This window comes from Triturus cristatus, chromosome 4_2, assembly GCF_964204655.1.
Source record: "Triturus cristatus chromosome 4_2, aTriCri1.1, whole genome shotgun sequence".
NCBI classification, from domain to species: domain Eukaryota; kingdom Metazoa; phylum Chordata; class Amphibia; order Caudata; family Salamandridae; genus Triturus; species Triturus cristatus.
In genome coordinates, this window is record NC_140586.1 from 644681768 (window position 1) to 644703978 (window position 22211).

The 22211-nt window shown below is 43.3% G+C and overlaps 1 protein-coding gene across 1 annotated transcript in view; it reads right to left on the reverse strand.

Annotated features, from left to right (window-relative positions):
- Positions 1-22211, reverse strand: part of LEPR (leptin receptor) — a 943611-nt gene that overhangs the window by 90407 nt on the left and 830993 nt on the right. The gene's annotated exons all lie outside the window — the stretch shown is intronic.

A 22211-nucleotide genomic window follows, 5' to 3' on the forward strand; every position in this document is an offset into this window, starting at 1 on the left:
CTATCCTGTGCACTAGACATGGATTGGAGAAAGTGTTCCATATGATCTGAACTTTTTTACTTGATCACATTTTGCACCATTACCTCCCAATTAAAAGGGTCCAAACCAATTATCTTCCCCTCTGTGACTGCACCGTAGCTGTCTAGACTGGTCCTGATAATCAACAGGAAGAACCCTCCCTGGCATCTACAAGCCAAAAGAGATAGTGCTAAGGTTGTCCTTTGTTCAGTCAACTGTTCCTGTTTACTCCCACATTGCTGATCCCTGCTAAGTGGTCAGTGGTTAATACTTTCCTGCCCTTCCTGGATTTTTAACTCTCCCATCTAGGGATGTGTATTCCCGCTCTAGAGGTGTCATGAGTTCCAGAACTGGTTCGAGCCAGCTCTAACTCATGCAGCCTAAAGAACCTTTTTATAAACTTACTTTGCTACTTAAGTTATCATAAAACTGTTTCACCATTAAATCTGATTTTGAAAATTAAGTAAGAAACTACTGTAAAGGACTTTTCCCTGGCTGAGCTAGAACATTAATTATTTCAGTTGCACCAAGGTATGTGCAATGCTAAATGTACCTGAACCTACACAGTGAAATAACTTTTAGGCCCTCTCTCTCTATATCACTTTTGTTGTATATACTAGGCTCCATGTGTTTGGTGCTTATAAGTTACACTTCTGGGATGGCTTATCAATATTCAAATTAGGTTTTTCTACATAGCAAAGGCATTTTACTTTCTCATGTATTTCCTTTGCCTTGTATTACTGCAGGGCCTTTAAACTGCAGCCCACCCAAAGTGCAGTGGTTCTCCTGGCAGAGCTATTGTTTTGCTGCACTGAAACTAGGTTCAGTGTTGCTCTGCAAGAGTGCAGCTTCCAGCTTGGCTTGCTGAAAGACTTTGACTTCTAAAAACATGACTAAGTCAGATGGAAAAACCTTGGACAGGGGCAAGACTGCAAATCTCTCTGACCCACAAAACACCATAGGCTGCTTTAAAACCTGATTTTGTCCACCTGTGAGCTTTTGGCACCAAAACCAGCGACTTCAGCATACACCAAGGGACGTTCGCCAACCACGGCCGATGGAAGATTCTGACTATACTTTCAGAGACTAAGTTCAAATGGGTCACCAGGGATGCCCTTTTTGGTATTTGTGACCTCTGCTAGCCCCATCGTGGTTGGCCAAAACTTGTGCATAGGTCCTGACTAAAAATAATAACGCTATTTGCATCACTTTTCCAGGGTATTTCTTGCCTTAACACTTTAGAAACCCATATATTTGGTTCCCCATTGTCTATTTTCAAAATGTCAGTGTCTCTTTGCTCATTCCTTTTGTCTTTGGTTTTTCTAAATTGACTTGTAGATATTATTGTGTTGTGCTCTTTACTTACAATTATTGCAATTGTTTGAATAAAGAATATTAAACAAGATTCCCCCATGGGACAGACCTGAATACTTCCACATGTGTCAATTCCTGGGAATATTCAAGGTGGGGGGGGGGGCAGATGTATATGCTGAACCTATGGCTGAAATTCCTCAGTTGCTACGATACAGATGCAAGACCCAATTGACAAATTATTTGAAAAATTCGGCATTCAAGAGTTTCCTTAACTAAAGGTATCAAGATTCCATTTGGGGATACGGATTAATTATGCTCCATAATTTCAGTCTCTGACATCCAACCTGAAAGGGAAGCCTGGAAAGAGTTGGAACAATGACATCATATAGCAATAAATGGGTGCCAAACTCAGGATTTGAGACTTGAATAATACATCTGAAATCCTCTTTTTTTGCTCATACAGCACAGAAGTAATTGAAAACTTCCGGCACCACGAGCTGGATGTTGTTGGATTTTCACAAAATGATGGCCAAGATCACAGCTTTACCACATGACAGAAACGTGTGATTCTTTGTTCATTGCCCTATGCCTCAAATTATAAATATTTGTAAGATAATGGAAAGTGAAATATATGTAATGTGTAACTATTTGTGATATAAAAAGTAATTGTGCTTTCTAGTTTTGCCCTAAATACCTTGCTTGTTTCAGTGATCTGGTTTCCACTAACCGTGAGCAGAACTCCCAACACACACACACACACACACACACACGCACGCACATGCCTGTGGTTGCATGGTGGTGGTGGTCTTATGACCGCCACATTATGAACCTAGTGGTCATGTCAGCCTGAGACCGCCGACTCCACCGACTCCGCCAGGGAACCACCTTTCCCTGGCGGTTGCGCGGTGGTCAAGAGGCATCTATATGTTTGGCAGGACCATTGCAGTCCTAGCAAGCATATTACGACTTTCATCTCTGCCACTGGTTTCATGGAGTGCCTCAGGCCATGTGGATGCGCATGTGCCCCCCTCTCTGCATGCACAGAGGTTCCAGCATGGCATGGGCTTTGAGTCCATGCCGTGCTGGAACTTCATTGACGTTCCCAGGGTGGTTATAGGCACTGCCCTGGGAACGCCACAGGAATTGCCCACCAATGACAAAAAAGTAATTAATGGTGGGCGGTTCTCGCGCAGGTTTGGCGGTGCGGCGGTGGGACAGTCCCGCTGCTGCACCAACAAACTCGTAATCGGGCCCTAAATCTGAATCCTCCTCATCCCATTCCTGAATATTTGAGTGTGTGTCTCACACAAGAGACAGCTCTATTTACCCACTTTCTACAGGTTAATGTTTTAACTTCAGCTTTCCCCTTTCCCCTCTCTCATTTCCGCAAAACACCAGAAGAGGAAATATTTTTTAATACCAAGCTTATGCTGGCAGCAGAATGTTTGGAAAAGGTTGGATTGCTGGACAAGGACGAGGAAGACCCAAACTATGAGTAATTAATATTACCTGTAAGTAGTCAAGCCATTACCTACACATCCTCCTCTTACTTGACCTACTCTTGCATATTTGATGATACATCAAACTGTTTACTGCTGACAACTAATCAAAAGTAAATGACAAACCGTAAACTGATGCTTAAATAATCTTTTATTGCAAGATATCCGAATTCAAATTAACACTCCTTAACAACAGAAAACAATTCTGTTCTTCAGTTACTTCCAGGACAATTAGCCAAAATGTCTAATCAGTAATACTGTACATAGACAAAGGGAGAGAAGCGGATGTATGACGTTACAACGCACACTTTTACAACGCATGCACTTACAACGCATTTTTTACAACGCATAATCCATTACAACGCATGACATTACAACGCATGACACTACAACGCATTTTTAAAAACTACCTTTACAACGCATTTCCATTACAACGCATAATACCTTTACAACGCATACCATTACAACGCATAATATTAAATTGCATTTAAGGTAAGTATTAGATAGTATAGGGGTAAAAGTTACTATTCTAACTCCAGGGGGTGCAACAGTGGGGTAAGTGTTGGATAGTATAGGGGTAAAAATTACTATTCTAACTCCAGGGGGTGCAACAGTAGGGTAAGTGTTGGATAGTATAGGGGTAAAAATTGCTATTCTAACTCCAGGGGGTGCAACAGTAGGGTAAGTGTTGGATAGTATAGGGGTAAAAATTACTATTCTAACTCCAGGGGGTGCAACAGTAGGGTAAGTGTTGGATAGAATAGGGGTAAAAATTACTATTCTAACTCCAGGGGGTGCAACAGTAGGGTAAGTGTTGGATAGTATAGGGGTAAAAATTACTATTCTAACTCCAGGGGGTGCAACAGTGGGGTAAGTGTTGGATAGTATAGGGGTAAAAATTACTATTCTAACTCCAGGGGGTGCAACAGTAGGGTAAGTGTTGGATAGTATAGGGGTAAAAATTGCTATTCTAACTCCAGGGGGTGCAACAGTAGGGTAAGTGTTGGATAGTATAGGGGTAAAAATTACTATTCTAACTCCAGGGGGTGCAACAGTAGGGTAAGTGTTGGATAGAATAGGGGTAAAAATTACTATTCTAACTCCAGGGGGTGCAACAGTAGGGTAAGTGTTGGATAGTATAGGGGTAAAAATTACTATTCTAACTCCAGGGGGTGCAACAGTGGGGTAAGTGTTGGATAGTATAGGGGTAAAAATTACTATTCTAACTCCAGGGGGTGCAACAGTAGGGTAAGTGTTGGATAGTATAGGGGTAAAAATTACTATTCTAACTCCAGGGGGTGCAACAGTAGGGTAAGTGTTGGATAGTATAGGGGTAAAAATTACTATTCTAACTCCAGGGGGTGCAACAGTAGGGTAAGTGTTGGATAGTATAGGGGTAAAAATTACTATTCTAACTCCAGGGGGTGCAACAGTAGGGTAAGTGTTGGATAGAATAGGGGTAAAAATTACTATTCTAACTCCAGGGGGTGCAACAGTAGGGTAAGTGTTGGATAGTATAGGGGTAAAAATTACTATTCTAACTCCAGGGGGTGCAGCAGTGGGGTAAGTGTTGGATAGTATAGGGGTAAAAATTACTATTCTAACTCCAGGGGGTGCAACAGTAGGGTAAGTGTTGGATAGTATAGGGGTAAAAATTACTATTCTAACTCCAGGGGGTGCAACAGTAGGGTAAGTGTTGGATAGTATAGGGGTAAAAATTACTATTCTAACTCCAGGGGGTGCAACAGTAGGGTAAGTGTTGGATAGTGTAGTGTAATATTATGCGTTGTAATGGTATGCGTTGTAATGGTAGTATGCGTTGTAATGGAATGCGTTGTAAAGGTAGTTTTTAAAAATGCGTTGTAGTGTCATGCGTTGTAATGTCATGCGTTGTAATGGATTATGCGTTGTAAAAAATGCGTTGTAAAGGTAGTGCGTTGTAAAAGTTGCGTTGTAAAGGTTGTTCCCCGAGAGAAGCATGTAGCAGCTCTTTAAATCTCTGAAGGTGAAACCCCTGCAAGATGTAGCTACTGGTAGATCTACTTTATATTTCAGAAGGACATTTCTGGATTGAAGCTTCGAATGCTGTGAGCATAGCTCTTTTACCCATCTGCTGAGAGTGGATGTGGAAGGTTTAAAACTCTGGTGGCAAGGAAGAGACACCACAGCGAGGAGTAGAGCGGCCTGGAGACGCCAGAGAGCAGGTAAGTGGTTTTTCTGTCCCTGATGGAACTGGGGCAGAGTGGAGCAGAGTTCCACTGAGTTTTTTTTTTAACTCTGTGGAACTTCGCGGAGTGCCACTCCGCATACTCCTCCCAGGGTTAATAGAGAGTCACTTTTTATGGCCTCTGTGGTTTGTGCTTTGTCAGCAACACAGGGTTGAGGGTCTTTCAGCATGTCATTGCCAGACATGTGACAGTGCGAACGCCTATACTGCATGCCTCCAGAATGTTTATACCACTGAGGCTAGAGCCCTCTTTGCTCTCCGGTGGGGCTGAGATGTTGGGGATGCAGAGATTGTGCGTCTGGATGTTTTCTTATTCTGCGGTGAATTGCCCTAGCCCATAAGAAAAGTCCTGGCAGCAGTGCGCAATGTCAGTCTGGATATTCACAGTCCACCTTGCCAGCATTGATATTGCGGCAGCCAGCTGGTTGATGGACCATGTGAAGGTATCAAACCTGGCCAGGTACTGCCTGTTCCTCTGTTGCTGCACATGGTGATATCTCACCATTTGTGCTAGCCACCATTCCTGTCCTTTCTCCATATTCTGTTGCGATTTGGACATATGTTGCAGTGCCTACTGACGGTGCATATCTGCTTTGTCAGCAAGCACTGTGTGGAGAAGATTGACCTCTATAGGCACCAATTCACAGAATGTGCATCTGACATGTCTTCTGACACAGTCTCTGGATGGACTGCTGAGGTTTGGCCTCTACGCTTCCACTGTGTCCTGGTTTCAGATGATAGGGGGTCCCTGCTCTATGACTGTTCCTCACCACTGTCTTTAAAGTCTGGCAGTGATGAGATGGTGGCTCTTATGCCAGTTGGAGTTGGGGTGATTGGCTGAGTGGATGATGGAGTCATGACCTCAATGACCTCTTCGCTGTTAGTAGCCCCTTTGGCTGCCATGGGTCCAGAGACATCCAGGCTGTGATCTGTGGAAATGCATGTATATCGTTTGTGTAAATAAATGGCTAATGCTTGGCCACAATATTGTTGTGACTCTGCTGCATGTGCTTATGACATATTTGTGTTGTACAGATAAGTTTGGTGTGGTCATCAGCACACAGAACATCAAGCAAATGATGTGATTACAACTCCCATGGTGCATTCCCTAGGTGGGCCAAGCACCTCAATGAAGTTATATCTGCTACTACGGCCACATTCACGGGTTCCAGGGTACCCTCTATGAGCGTCTCCATAGAAGTCAGAGGGGAGTATTTTGATGGTCCTCCACCTGCTCCACGTCCTCTCTGCCATCCTGCTGGCCACCTTCTCCTTTGTAGTGTCCTTTTTTGGACCTCTGGGATGTTTCTATAGGTGACTCCTAGGGAGTTGACCTTCTCTGGGATGCTGGTCCAGATCCGTGTTTTTTGGGACTAAGGTACCAAGAAGGAGGCCTTCCTAAACAGTTGATCCATGTGGGAGACACATTCCTCTCTCAGAACCACACGCTCCCTCTCAGAGAACTTAACCTTTCTCTTCCTGCTCTCTGAGTCCTTGTTCCCCACTTCAGCAGCCATGGGCGTCTCTGGAAATAATGTGATTTTAGGAAAGTGCCCCTTTTTTCCATAGTCAACCCCACTTTTTGCCTGGTATTTGATGTGATTTCGACTGGAAGCACACTGTGTTCCTGCTAACCATGTCCCCAGTTCTAGAGTTCTTTCCTAAAACTGTGCAATTGTAGCCCAAGTGGCAATACCTTTAGCTTCATTTGTAAGTCCCTATTAAGTGGGACGTCTGATACCTAGGGCAAGGTGGCTAAAGAGGGTCCTTAAGGCCTGCAGCACGAATTGTAACACCCTCAAGGACCCTTCACCAAACACATACAGGCTGCCACTGCAGGCTGCATTTCTTGGTGCTGACAAAAGTGAAAACACGACATGGAACGCATCCCTGTGTGCAATGCCTGCAGACACTGCATGCAGTATAGGTAAGTCACCCCTACAGCTGACCTTACAGCCCTAAGGCAGGGTGCACTATACTACATGTGAAGGCATAACTGCATGGGTGGATATGCCCCTGTGCTGGTCAGTTCCATTGCTGCCAGTACAAGTGAGCAGGGGAGCCATTTTAAGTACATGTGCTGGACACTGGTAAAAACGAGTTCCCCACCTACATGATGGCTTCACTGAAAATAGGGATGTTTAGTATCAAACATCTCATACTAATACATCCACACTGATGCCAGTGTTGGATTTATTAATACATGCACACAAAGGGCACCTTAGAGTCACCCCATGAAAACCTACCAGCTACTGTTGTGCCGACCACCAGAGACAAGTTTGCTCTCAGGAGGTCAGAAACAAATCCTGTTTGGGTAGAAGGTGTTTACACCCCCTCCCACAGGATGGCCTGCAGATTTGTATTCCAAGGCACAGGAGCTTCAGAAAGCCCACTGCCTTTGGTGTGTGAATCTGGCTTCTCTCTATCCGGAAAGGAAGCCCACTCCCTTTGTCCAGAGCCCTTACGCACCTCGAAAGGTGGGAAAAGTAGCTCGTCAGATAGGCCTGTCCACCCTCAGACTAGTACCACCCCTAAGGTGGGCTACCTAAAGTAGAGACGACTTTTCAACGTTAGCCTTCTTGGTGATGGCAAACTTCGGAACTCTGGGACAGGATTATGCTCATTTTCTACAGGGAGTTATCATGTCGGGGGAGTAGTGACCAATGGATTGGTAGCCTATTGGCTACTACCCTATACTTCCTTGACACCTCAACATTCAGTATTTAGGGAAGCACCTGGCACCTAAAAATCAGATCCTGCTGACCTATGAAGAAGAAGGACACTGAAGAGCTGCAAAAGCAAAGACTGAAGAAGAGCAACTGGCTTGGCACCAGCCCTGCCGGCCTGTCTGCTGTTCCCTTTCAAACTGCACTAAAGTCATCTTGTTCTGCAAGCTGTGGTTCCCCCAAAGCCTAGGAGGACTGCCTTCAACAAAGACCCAGGACTCCCTTGGATAAGCGGAATTGCTCTCTTGCTTACTCCAGGAACCCAAAGAAGAACCCTGAGGACTTCAGGCCCGCCAAAACCTGATGCAGCCAAGCACCATTGCACCTGAGCCCCCAGCCGGAGTCAAAGTAGGCCAAAGGTGTCAGCGCAATCCTCGAGCCCTCAAGAAGCAGAGTTCACTTTGGTTTCACCCCTTGGGAACTCTCCGACGCTGCCTGCATCTTCTGTTTGCAGTCTCCCTCAACCGCAAGTACTCCAAGAAAAAGGAACCTGAAACCTAAAAGACCCTCTGTACCCAGCCACCCCAGCCCGAGAAGAAGGCCACTGGTGTCCCCATGTTTCCTAGTGTCACAAGACTTGAACCTCTTGTTGGTTCAACCCAACTGCCATCCCAGTGCAAACCTGCAGCCTCTTTTCATTCAGACCAATGCCCATTGATCCACATTGGGCACCCGGCGCTGTATTGCACCACTGCACCCTTGCCTCATACTTACCTTAAATCCAGTAGATTGGTCTCGTAAGTCGCTGTACTCTATCTGAATGCGTTAATTGTTTTTCCTCCCATAGGATAACATTGCAACTTCTGATGCACAAGTGTTTTTTTTTTTTTAAACGTAAAATATTTCTCTTGCAAAACGTACTTACCTCATCATAATAATTCTGGTGCCTAAACATATGTGTTATTTTTATAAATTGGTGTGGATCTCCTTGAGTCGTGGGCATCATTTATTGACTACTGTGTTTGTTTGCAGATGACTAACACTTCTCTCTGATAAGCCTAAGGCTGCTCAACCACACTACCCCTTAGAAGAGCACCTTGGGATTGCTAGAGTAACTTATAAGGGAATTCCTGGACTCTTTTCACAGTATATTTTGGTGCACCATATAAAAAGCCAGCTTTCTACAGTGAGGAACTGGCAACAGTGATGCAGGGGGCACCCCTAGATTAGCTTCCAGGCCTCCGGCTTGGGGCGGCCACACTCTGTACTTATAGAATTCCTATTCCAACATCATCATTCTGCATCCAGAAAGCTCCATTTCCTAAATTGAAATTTCCAATTTTACGATTTACTAATTTGTGGTTTTGTAATTGTAAATGTGAATCCGCTGGAATAGCTATTTGTGTAATCAGCAGTTATATACATACCTGTTTGCGATTTCCAAATAGCGATTTCAATGGATTCGCAATTTGGAAATCACAAATTAGACTCAGCTGCCTTATCTATCTAAATTGCTTAGGGGACCAATCTGGCCATTCTGGCAGGAGAGCACGAGGCAGGATTTGAGGCTGCCAGTGCCAAACGCAATGTCCCAACGGGGCACAGTAGAGGCCTCTACAACACGCACACCAGGGACTTTTGCCACAGTATGACACATAGTCACCCCACACTAGCAGCCCAGAATCGCCAGAGCCTGTGCCTGCCTAGCACACAGTGTACAGTACAGAGACAGCGTCCCTGAAGTGCAACCCTGTAAATTTTGGGCCTAGAGAAGGCTGCTGAATACCACCTCTACAGCACGAAGGACCCATTTGCATGTGTAATCGCCCTCCCCCCTGACCTGCTTGGATGATCTGGGGGTGGACCATGCCATGGCACACAGACCCAACACAACCAAGATCCAGGCATAAAGGCATTGGTAACAGGGACATATGCAGAGGTCTTTGAATAGACAACGCAAGGGGCAGCCACCTGTTAGACATTACCAGGAATCACAGATATATCTGCACAGCGACTACCTACCCATTGGGCACCTGAAGACTCCCTGCCCCTGGCCTTAGGACATAAGTCCACAGCAGCAAAGGGGTAAGAAGATACTATCTGGGACACCTGGGTGGTACACACATCACTTTTGTGGCTGGGGTACGGGAGTGCTGGTGTCAGGTTGCCTCACCACAGCATCATGTTTCCTGGACCCCTGCTCTCTGACTTTAGCTGCAGCTAACAATTGGATGCCTACGAGTAGCTGGGCCCATTCATTGTCGACAGCCTGCCCATATGAGGGAGTTGCTTGACTATCGGCCCCTTCCTCACATGGCACTGAACTGTATTGCCCCCCCGGGGACTAAGCACCCAAATACTACTTTAGAAGTCAAGAGGAGTCATACCTCACCCCCCTTAGATGAACCTCCTCTCTCACAACCGTATTGAATATTCAAACAGGCCTTATCTTTGTGGAGTCACAGAGTGCTCTGCCCTACACAGTACAACCTGTGTAACCACTACAGTTCCACTATAGTGCATACCCCTCGCGCCCTTATATACTCTGCAGTAGTTATTGCAGAGTATTTAAGGGTGCCGAGATGTATACACTACAGTGGCTTCTAAAGACAGCTGCAAAAGGGAGCAGTCCCTCTATTATAAAAAAAAATACTGCAGTGATTTTTAAATATAGAGGGACTGCTCCCTCTTCCAGCCCTCTTTAGAAACAACAATTTAGTGCACATTAATTCCACCAGTGGAGTGGTTGAATTTTTTAAGTAATTCTGCATTGCAAGAGTAACACAGAATTTCAAATTACCCCTGATTCCACCAGAGGAAATGAATATTCTGTCCTGGCCTACTGTTTACCATGAATGTGAATGGCCTGGCCAGTTATATCAAGCAGAAGAAGCTTTAGCACTTTACTCATATGAATCAGGCAGCCGTAGCCCTTTCAAAAGAGACCCTCCTCTCCTCAGAGGAATCCTCAAAGCTAAAACGTGGGTGGGGGGGGGACACAGTTATCAATAGAAGAAGGAACCCATCCCTCAAAAATCTACCACACAAAATGTGGGGCAGCCAACGTCATTGGGAGGAGACTTCCCCGTAGGGTGCTGCAGGCATGGGTAGACTAGGTCACTGGGTCTTTGCAAAGGCTGAGCATCCTTGATAGAACTACAGTCATAGAGTCTATTTATGTCCCCACCACAGAAAAAACCCATTTCCTGGTGGTTCTCTCCAGACTCTTGTCCCCAGTTACAGTTGCAACGGAGAAAAGTTTGGTCAAGTTTCAATGGTGCAGGTATGATCATGGTGAAAAGGCAGCACACTAGAGGCAGTGAGAATACCACATGGCTGTGCCAGCCTTATGTGATGCAGAGGTTATTCTGTTAGTGTATCCCCATGACATTGTGCACTGTTTTTCCAATCTACTGCCTACACTTTGGAGCATAACAAAAACCCCATGGCAAGTGGCAGACTGACTTACTTTGCTGTGCCTTCTTATCTTATCAGAGGAAGGCTGTGCTCTACTATCAGGGGACTTTCCCGATGAGGAGTGGTGGAGGCCATAGTGGCACTTCTGACATGCAAGTCCCCAGGAAAAGATGGGTTCCTACAGCAGTTTTACAAATCTGAAAGGAGCCTATTTGTCCCTGCCTTAACCCAGACATTTCAAGAAGCTACAGAGCTCAGGCCCCTGGTGGCAATCTCCAGCAAAGCCATCATTGACATTCTTTCGAAGGAACATTATAGCCACTGGATTGCGCCATGTATCGATTAATGATGATCTCAAAATCTTGGCTAAGATTCTGTTGACTCGAGTGAGCAAGATAATTCCCCCAACTCATTAATGAGTCCCAAGTAGAGTTTATTCTGGGTGGAAGTTCACAATCATTTTCAAATGTTAGCACGCTACCTTTGGTGGCCTAAAGATGATTCAGAGGTAATATTTCTGCTTTCTCTGGATGCTGAGAAAGCGTTTGACTTATTGGAATGCCAGTACCCCTTTTGTGTCATCTCCCAAATGGGTCTTCAAGAGGTCTTCCATTATAAGGATTACCTCTAAATGAAGGTGCCACTGCCAAAATATCCTGCGGTGGCTTCATCTTTGCTCCTTTCAAGAGAGGCCTTCTTACATTTCTCTTCCCTTTGGCTCTCAAGCCGATAGCAGCAGCAGTCTATCTGTCACACAATGTGAAGGGCCTACCTATAGAGGTCAGGTACCTAAAGGCCCTCCTCTATCCGCACTATATCTTGCTCCTCTTGTCCCATCCAGAGTCTTCCATCAAAGCATTGATGTCTATTATCTCTTACATCTCCGTGTTATGTGGCTACAAGATCAGTCCTAGAAGTGCTCTGGTACTTGGGTGTCTAGAATTACAGCAAAATCCCACTCATGATTGAGGATAGCTTCCTTCCTCTGATAGCCCACACCACAGAGGGCTTCCTAAAGTCGATGCTGCTTAATCTATCCCTCTATGCAAGGTACAGATGGTAAAAATGGTTGAGACCCCATGGTTTAACTATATCTTCAGCATGCTACCTCTACAGATAGGCGGCTCGTCCTGACCTGCATTGATTCAGATCAAATCCTACATTTGGAGTGGTGCATGCCCAGACTGTGAGCGACTTTGCCCTGGTCAGATAGTATATCTGGGGCTTACAGCTGCCTGGCATGAGACTCTACAGTCTTGCCTTTTATCTGTTACAGGGGGTCTCATATTTGTGCAGGTCACTCAAGGCTCCATGGTGGGAACATCTAAAGTGCCACCTCCTAGGCTGCCTGGCTGTATTACTGCTTCAGGTGTATCTTGTCTCCCCTAACTGAGCAGTGTCTAGAAACCTAATCCTTCATGCTTGAGTCACAACTTTGAAGCACGCCGACAAACTCATAGGCAACCACCACAATTATATCATGAGGCACCGTTTTGGCACAGGCATGTTACTGGACGTCTTTGGAAAGAATGGATCAAATGTTTGGTGGTGGGCTCCAGAATGCAGACCAATAGTGCTATGGCCAACTAGTTAATTGTTTACAGCCGGCCACAAGGGCATCACCTGTTGACCTCACCCCCACCCCCCTCCCCGTTCTTCTCTACTTTCAGGCTGTAGGCCCATTTCTTGGGGTGGTCTTTGGCTTACATGGTGTGATCATCAAAGTTCTGCCCATAAGCCCCTTTTCAATGTGAATAGACTTGTGTGGCAGATGCTTCTTAACGAGGGCTGTTCCCCAGGAGACTGGACTACGCTGCTCTTTGATTATGACAGGGTGCTCAGGCTTCATTTTCTGTTACTGGTCCCCCTGGCGGATCAAGAGGGCCCAACTGCTGCCACAAGACCACTGCTTGAAATGTAATGCTTGTAACTGCAATCTGTTTCACATACTTTGCTTCTTTCCGACCCTGAATGGTTACTGGTAGGATGTGTGGGCACATATGCGGCATCCTCTCAGCACATCCCTCATCCCAGCTGCGCAAGGGAGGCATTCCATGGGCGTTGCATGGGTGTTTAAATGCAACTCCCATGGTTTTTTACACATTTTCATACCTGGTAAATCTTGGAAAGTTCCAAAGCTTACGCCTTCCTCCCAGTAGAGATGTAACAAGGAGAAATATGTTTATTTCTCCTCGTTTTTACCTCTTTCTCTGCGTGGCGCATTCTGCAGCACACATAGAAAGAGGAAAAAGCCTATCAGGATTGTTTTTGTGCAGGAAGGCGCACCTTCCAGCACCAAGACAATCCTGCCTACATCACAAGCACCCTCGCACCATGGCGCAAGGGAGGCTGCCTTGGAGCACGGCCGTCGAAACAGCACCAGCACATGGGAAAAGGACAGGAATGTGCCATATTGTGTAAATATGGGGCATTCCTGCCCTTTCTCTGTGACGCAGGGCAATGCAACCCACGCCAGAAAACTCATATATATGCCCGTATGTTTTTATACCTGTAAGTGTGCATTGGTCCTTTCGCTGTTATATCGCCATGATTTGTATTTAATGGCACCCGTTTCTTCCTCCTGCTTGGCATAAGGCCTGCTATGTGCTATTACTTAATAACACAAAGCTCAATTTAGACGTATTGGCAAAAAATACACAAACCTTTCTCAGGTTCAATGATTTCATGCTTCTAAATATATAATCATTAACACAGTTCGATGGAAGTGATTGAACATGGTGCCTGATGTGTCCGTGGAAAACTGTACCTACAGGCAGGGGTTATTCGTATGAAGGTCACGGTTATGGCCTTTGGCTCGGATTTGATGGCATTAGGTCTGCAGAAGGAGCCAGGCACGAGCTGCACAGTAATGGAGAAGTCTTAAGGCACTTTTGCTTGGAGCGGATGGAAATTAGATCTGAGAAAGACTAATGACTTACACCAAGCCTGGCCAGGGTTTGTCACTGGAAATCACCATTTCCGTTAGTCCAGTAACAGGAGTCTTCACAGTGCTATTTTATTATTATTAGGAATAGCAGCATTCATTTTAGTTATAGCAGTAGAAACACTACTGGTAACATCAGTAGGAGGAGAAATAGTGGTAGTATAGCACTATAATAATAATAATTATACTAACAATAATAATAATTACAAGAATAACAACAAAAACTTTTATTTTTAATATTATTATTATTAACATTGTTAATGCTATTTTTGTTAGTATTATTGTTATTGTTATTATTATTAATATTGTTGTTAATGTTATTGTTAGTATTATTTTTATTGTTATTATTATTGTTGTTAATGTTATTGTTAGTATTATTTTTATTGTTAATATTATTATTATTATTAATACTGTTGTTGTTATTATTACTAATTGCACCCACTACAACAATAGGGTCATTTCAGTTTTAGATGTACGTTTTTGGTACCCAAGTCCACCTTACACATCACAAATCTTTGTCACCATGTTTGTAGAGTTAGGATAGTAAGACGCTTGCAAATTACAGAAGCCAAAGTGAATATGCTCCGGTGAATCACTAATATAGAGCGACAGACAAGACAGCCCCATTGCAGTGGCCAACAGCCCTGGGCACTCCTTCAGCCCCGGCATGTAGGGGGGTGACAATGTATAAAAGGTGCGTGATGCTGCACACCATCACCGGTCATGTGCCCCTACTGTAGATCATGTGTCCCTACTGTAGAGAAGAATGTGTGTTTTCCACACATTGGCTGACTCTTGCATATAATGTGACCTGAGTGCAGCTCTGAATGATGGGGGTGTGATTCAGAATGCTGCTCCACACGTAACTGCAGGTGGACCCCGCCTGCATTTGGAGGGCTGTAGAGCTCCCCTCCCAGCAGGGTCCCTCCATACCTCCCCCCCAGGGGCATCCTCGTGGAGCTCGCTAACTGTAGGACTTTAACTTGGTGACAAATAATTTTTGCAACTCCTAAGAGTCTCTAGGTCCTTCATGAAACTGTAATGTGGCTGAGAGTTTGCGTACCTCCCAAGAGACCCTAGGTTGCAGCACTGCAGCTGTAATATGGCACAGGCACACAGTCAAACATGTTCATTTGCATACATGCCCACAGACGAAAGGAAACATCTCTTCACATTGCAAATAGCAGTGTTACTTGAATGCTTTCATACATTTCTCCCACACACACCGATTCCCAGTTTTTACACTAAGGGCTCCTTAACCCATAGGAACATTTTTATCATGACAAACTATCTCTGAACAGTCACCCTCAGGGACCCCCTGTATTTTTGAAATATTTTACACTATGTGCTCAATGACTGTATGGAGCTTTGTGATCACTTGAGTTCACTGTATGCGGTTACAATGGCAAAACCAATCCTTTACAGAGAAATCATGAGGGGATCAACTTCTAAGATACTCATCAGCAAAATCGGAAGATGGAAGTAGGCGCCGAATAATGGGATGCAGGTTCCTGTTTTACACCTTTCTTAGGTGGAGCTAGACTGGACAAGGCTCTAATGAGGCAAACTGAGCATTTCTAGATGTACGGCTGTACATTTCGAATTTTCCTCCATGTGTGCAGAAGATGCTCAGTTTGATTCTGAATAAACTGGCCCCTGATTGCAAGTAAAGTGTTACATTCCAATCCTTGTTTAGAGGAATCAGAGGTGGGTGTTGTGTGACAATTATAAAACCTTTTAAGTTTTCCCTTGATATATTAACCCACAAAAGTTTATCAGGGGAAAAGGCCTGGAAAAAAACAAACCATGCAGAGTTGTTAAAAATGATTCAGCATATTATTTCTCATTTTCATGCTGAAAACTCAGAATAAGAAGTATGTACCACGTGTCAAATACCATACCTGAGGTAATGGCATTCACCATGTGTGGTAATACCCCTTCCTATTCCACCCTACATGGATCGCTTGTCACATTCTCCCCTAAGGTTTATACTGTATCTGACTTGTCAAAATTTACAACGTAAGATCATGGAGAAATATTGTGCTACATTCATAATACACCTTTTTGGCATAGAATCCCTATTTCCAGTGTGTCTGCTCAGACTATGAAGTATTTGCAACACTACACCACAGCATGCTAGTATTTTGTGGACCACTTATGATCAGGCAGTAGGGTCCACATAAGAAGGATGAGAGACCAACACAAATGTCCCATGAATTTTGGGAAATAATCGGTGACTCCAATGTGGAAGGGAAAACCCTCAGCAGGATATGGAGGAAAACACGAATACACCAAGTATATATCTCGCAGATTATACTAGCTGTTTGTATCCTACCGTCAGCTAACCATTTTGAGCAGAACCTCTCATTTTCATCTAGGATGGTGATCAGCTTAGGAATGGTTCCTGTGGTCCGTCCGATGGCAAGAAGGAAACCTTCAACTTGAAGCAGCACCGAGGGTAGTGTAGAAAGCTACTGCGGCCTGGACAGTGCTAGAACACCATGACAAGTCAAGAGGCAAGAAGAAGGGAGGAGCTCAAGGATCAGGTTTAGAGGAGTACAAACAAATCAGACTTGACTTTCAAAGGCCAATCTAGGAAAAGCCACCAGGATAGTGGAGGAGATACATTTATGATACAGTATATACCTAAAGAGAAAACAGAAAGGAGGCGACGGCTCGTAGACATGGAGACTTCTCTTTGGATTAATGTGAGCATATAAAATAAGATGCTGGAGACCTTACTGCACTATGCTTGGGAAAATAGACGCAATGCTCTCTGATCTTATATGGTTGTAGATTCAAAGTAGAAAACAAAGAACCTTCTTCCTTTTACCCACATATGTGGAATCAACCTTCACTTAGTCTGCTTATAGTCCAACTATGATCTGTCCAGTGAATGCAGCAATAAAGGCTGGCCGATAACAGCATAATGAGTGGTCATACTTGCTGTGTTTGGAGAATGCTATAAAACTGGTGAAACTGGTAATAATCTCTGGTAAACTTGCTAACTCTGGTAATTTCTACACCTTTGTTCCAGCAGCCTTTAGCTTCTAGAAAAACTGCTGGACATTGCCAAGCAGTGAGCACGTATTATCCCCCAGTAATTATCACAGTTGGTATATTGCAATAAGGTGGAAATATGCCTAGTAAGCAGTTAACCCAAGCTTCAGCTGCCAGCCAGAGGATGACCTCACATTGACAGTTGCAATATTCAGACGATGTCAGCCTGAAGACCTTTCTTGTTTTACACAACACATCAATTCCACTAACAGCCAAGGTGAGCTCCTGCCCTCAAATGCAAAATTCTTCTTAATGAAGCTTCATAAAGATTTCAGAACTGAAGCTTGAAGGCAATTAGTTGCTCTGGGCAGCAGCCTAGATTTATTTTGATTTAATCTGTATCTAATCTGCAAACAAGAACTTGAAAGGAGGTGCCATTGGGTTGTAAAGAGAGTTTTATTAGTAATAGTCCATGTACCTGGTACCTACTAATAAATGACAATTAATTTATTGATGTTAGGTCACATTTGGTTTTAATTTCACATGGATTTCTTAATTTATTGAGGAATACACTTGTCCCAGTGGCTTCTAGTTTGTGTATTCAAGCTTGGTAGGAGGAAGCTCGCTCTGTTGCACTGCCAAAGTAGATCCTGTATTCCTTTTCTCCCATTTTCTTACTTTAGTTCTGAAGATGAAATCTACAGAATCTTTCTTGTTTAGTGCTAATTTGGTCCGGTGGTTTCTGGTGCTGGCACATGCACTTAATGGTAAACAACCGCGATTGGGAAAGTCTGTCACAAGGTGGCGCTGTCTGGCTAATTTAGAGATCACAACAACATCAGGTAATTAGTAATTCAATATAGGTTAAAAATGACTATTGCCTGCCGCTCAAGCCATTCTTATAGCTTTGGAGAAGTGAACTAGTCCAAATTGCCACACTTGTGGAGTGTGATGGTTAGTAGTTGTGTTTTTACTATCATTAGCAGGGGCAATGTGTGGTGTAAGCTGCAGTTGCCTCCTGACGAGAGGCCTGGCGCTTATGTTTTTTACATATTAAGCACTGCTTGTATTCTGTTATGTTAACCACTGTTTTGTCAGCAAATCATCTCAACCTCAGTTCTCTAGTGCCTATTCCTGCTTGCCTGGAGGATAAGAGGCTAGGCCTATAGGCAAAGTTCCATGAACCTTGTCCCCATTTACCCTGCTAAGGGAAAAGGCACACTAGGGCTACATTCCTACACCCACGAGAGTATAAGGTCACATGACAGCTACTCTAATTACAAGAAAAGGAAAAACACAAGTGTGTCTTGCTCCTACTTATATGGAAGCAGGTATATTTAAACAAGTCATTTGCAATACTTGTAAGTGACTCACTGGGTATTATGAGAGGGACACAGACACAGAGACACAGTGGCTCTGGAAGTAGTTGCACTAAATAATAATGGTATAACAAATGTCTATTTCCAACATCTAAGAGCAATATGAGGCAATATTTGTAAAATTATTTGATGAATGAGAATAATTGCGAACATCAAAAGGACACTAGCCAACATCAGAGTGAAAAACATGGAAAATAAAAAAGAAGACTTTGAATTTGTGATCTGTTAGATTAAAAGCCTTTCAATGGTTGGCATTATTCCACTTCTCTAAAACCGAACCTACCTACTGGACCCCACTCTAGTTATTTCTTAGTAATTCTTTTAAACCAATGCAAGAAAACTAGAAGACACATACATATATCAGAATTGAAAGCAGGTATGCCCTGCAGAGGCCTTTCATTCCAGATCCCTCAAATTAAATAAGAGATACAGCTCCTTAGAAGTGCTGCTGAGTTCCTGGCTCAGATGTGGACATCATTTCAATCTATACAATGCAGGTGCAGTATGCAGACGTCTTCTGGCTTCATTCCAGAAGCATTCCTTTCAGCCCAGAACTTCTGACAGCAAGCTGCTAAATCAAGAGGGCTTTTTTCTACTCCCTCTAATTATAAATGGATACCCCTCAAGTATTGTCATTGGTTCAGCTCCAATTACAAGAGCACATAACATTAGAGGTCATATCATTTCAGAATTCTGTGCAGGACTGGAATGCATGAATCTCTCTTTAACCAATGGCAGACTCCAACACGACATAACACACCTCAAACTGAGGTCATGGAGTGATCATATCCTGATCATGTTATCTATACTCGTCCCGCTTTTACATTTCAACCGGCAATTGCACCTGTGTAACCTCAACATTTGCTTCTTCCACTGAATATATGTTCACTGCATGCTCTGCTACCAAACATTGGCAAGTGCTCATGACTCCCACATTTTAAAAGGCTGCCAAAACACCAAGCACGTTCTCTATAGCTCAGAAAAGAGGACGGGTGCTTCACATAGCATTGCTCATACGTGTTAGTCCAAGCACACAATGAAAAGCACTTTCTGAATTTCTTTTCACTCTAATTAATAACTGTTCATTATTTTATCACCCAACGTAGCAGTCAGTAAAAGCACATTAGCACAAGGTTAATGTGAAAGGTTCAATGCTTTGTGTGTAATAGCTTGACCATGGTTCACCATGGACTGCCAGTTTTCACAACTATTTTTAATGCTATTATTTCCTGCTATAGCAGTGGTGCACTGTGTGCAACTACTTCCATGTTATGACATTTTACACATCCTAGTCTCCATCCAATTCTAAGTGATTATTTTCAGATTGTCAATTTTTAAGGGATAACATTCTGATGTTTTTTCCAAACTTTCCTTGAAGTACATGATCTTTCATCCATTGAATTCCATAAAGGTGAAATGCTTTGAAAAGCATCCAGTAGTGTGTTCACCTTAATTAGAATCCCTGTAGTGCTTAATGTATTACAAGATTCACCAGTTAAAACTTTGCAGGTAGTCCTTTTCCCTTTTTTAGGCAAAAAGTAGTATTATTTTGTGGAAGCAACATTGGCTTTTAAAATTGAAGGCCGTGATACCTTAGTGTTTCATAATTCCTGTCTAAAAATGTAACTGATAAAGTGGTTCTTTGCTCTCTGAACACACGGTAAAGTAGAATAAGGCTTCGTATTTCTTACAATGCCAACTTGCCACAGATATGCTCTGGGAGTTGTCGCATGTTTCCTCATCGAGCATTTCCACAACTGAACTCACACAAGTTATTTTAGAGGGAGATAAAAGCTCCTAGTGCCAGAAAAAATAAACTTTAAAAACATATTTATTATCCCTAAGTATTATTTAATTTGTGGGTAGCTTGACTGGAATCATAAGGTTACTAGAGATGGATTGGGGCTATTAGTACCCTACCATCGACATGTTTCAGCCATTTATTCAGAGCCCAGAGGGTCTGCAGCTTTATTCAGGACAGGTTCTTTTAAATGACTTTTAAATGACTTTCGTTAACAATAGGAAATACATATGTGTAATCATTGCACAACAAAAAATCCTACCAATGACGATACCAATTCCAAAAGACACCAATATTGTTTTCACATCAGATTCTATAAAATGTTTAGACTATTTGTACTAAATCCAGGAAGAGGAGGGAGTGTTACTATGTTCACAGTTGTGAAGGTTTGACCACCGCTGGTGGCGGAACGAAGGAGGCAGCAACTGTGGTGGTGGCCTACCATTGACAGTTGTGTAACTACAGCATTACAAGTGTCTGGAAAGACCTATTTATGTCAAGGTGACTTCTTCCAGGACATACTGGAGCTGATGTTAGAGAATTGAAAATGGCAAACAACATCAGCATCTGCTATTCAGATACAGAAAACAAGTAAAAAGCATTAGAGCTATGTAAGAGAATATGCACATTCATGTCGCTGCTGTACCGGCTCTCTTGCATGGTTTGCGTGAAAGCAAAAGCAAAATTGAGGCTTTTGCCATTACATTTTTTGCAACTGGAATTCGGTCACATATCTTAATGAATTTCTATTTGGGCGGGATGCCCCAATAGCGATTTGTTATGGTTTTCTTAATCTTTTTTTGCGATTCAGAAACAAAAAGGCATTTTATGATCGCAAAATCAATGATTTTGTGACTCACAGGCTTTACAACCAGAAAATGGCTTTGCACCTCAGGACTTAGAAGTGTTGAGAAACAGCCACTTATTCACCTCTGTGGTGGAGGAGCCCAGACCTCTCTCAACGGATCACTAGCTGACTGTCTGCTGAGCACTTAGCCACTACATAGTAATGTGGAGAAATTAGAAATATGGGTATTTTTATATTCTAATGTACTTCTAAGTAGAAATTGTAAAGAATTGCTTTTGAACTTTCTGTTTCAATAGAAGGAGAAGACGCTTAAGATAAGTGTAGTTCAAGTATAATTAAGCTAATCATCTTGTAAACTGGGATTAAATGTTTTGTAAGTGGTTGTTTTATAAACCAATAAATAATTGGCGTTTAACTGTAAAATACATTTAGGGGCATATCATCAAGGGCAATGTCGCTGCTTTAGCGGCACTTTTTATCGCCCTATCAGCAAGCTGTCGCTAACAGCTGTTAGCGACAGTTTACTGGCAATAGCGCCCTTTGTCAGCACGCCTCCCATCGCATCGCTAATGAGATCCAAAGGAGGCGTGTCTGACAAGACTCCCTTGGGAAAATATCGCTAACCCAGCTTCGTCATATTGACAAGGAGGGTTAGCGATATTTAAAATCACGTTAAGTATGCCTTAACGCAGGAATTTACCGTCTGTTAAATTCCTGACTAAGGCATACCTAACATGGGAGGTGGATTGTGTGGCTAAGACCACAGGCCCAATCATCTAGGATATCGCCGTTTTCCACCATGGAAAACGGCGATATCCCCACTATCTCTGGAATTTTAATCGCCTCGGCGATGCGCGTTGTTGATAACGTGCTAACTGGGCGATAAATTCCAGAGATAGCCGGCGATAAATATGTAAGCGGTAAGCGCGCTTTACGATATTTATCGCTGGACCTTAATAATATGCCCCCTAATTACTTACAACGTGATAGCTTCCTTTCCTCCATCACACAAGTTTAGTATTCTTCAAAATGGAATGTTAACACGCAGCAACTAAAAATTTGCAGAAATAGAAACATACTCCTTAGACTCAGCCTTTAATTCTTTACATACTCCCGTTTGTATTGTAGATGCAATACC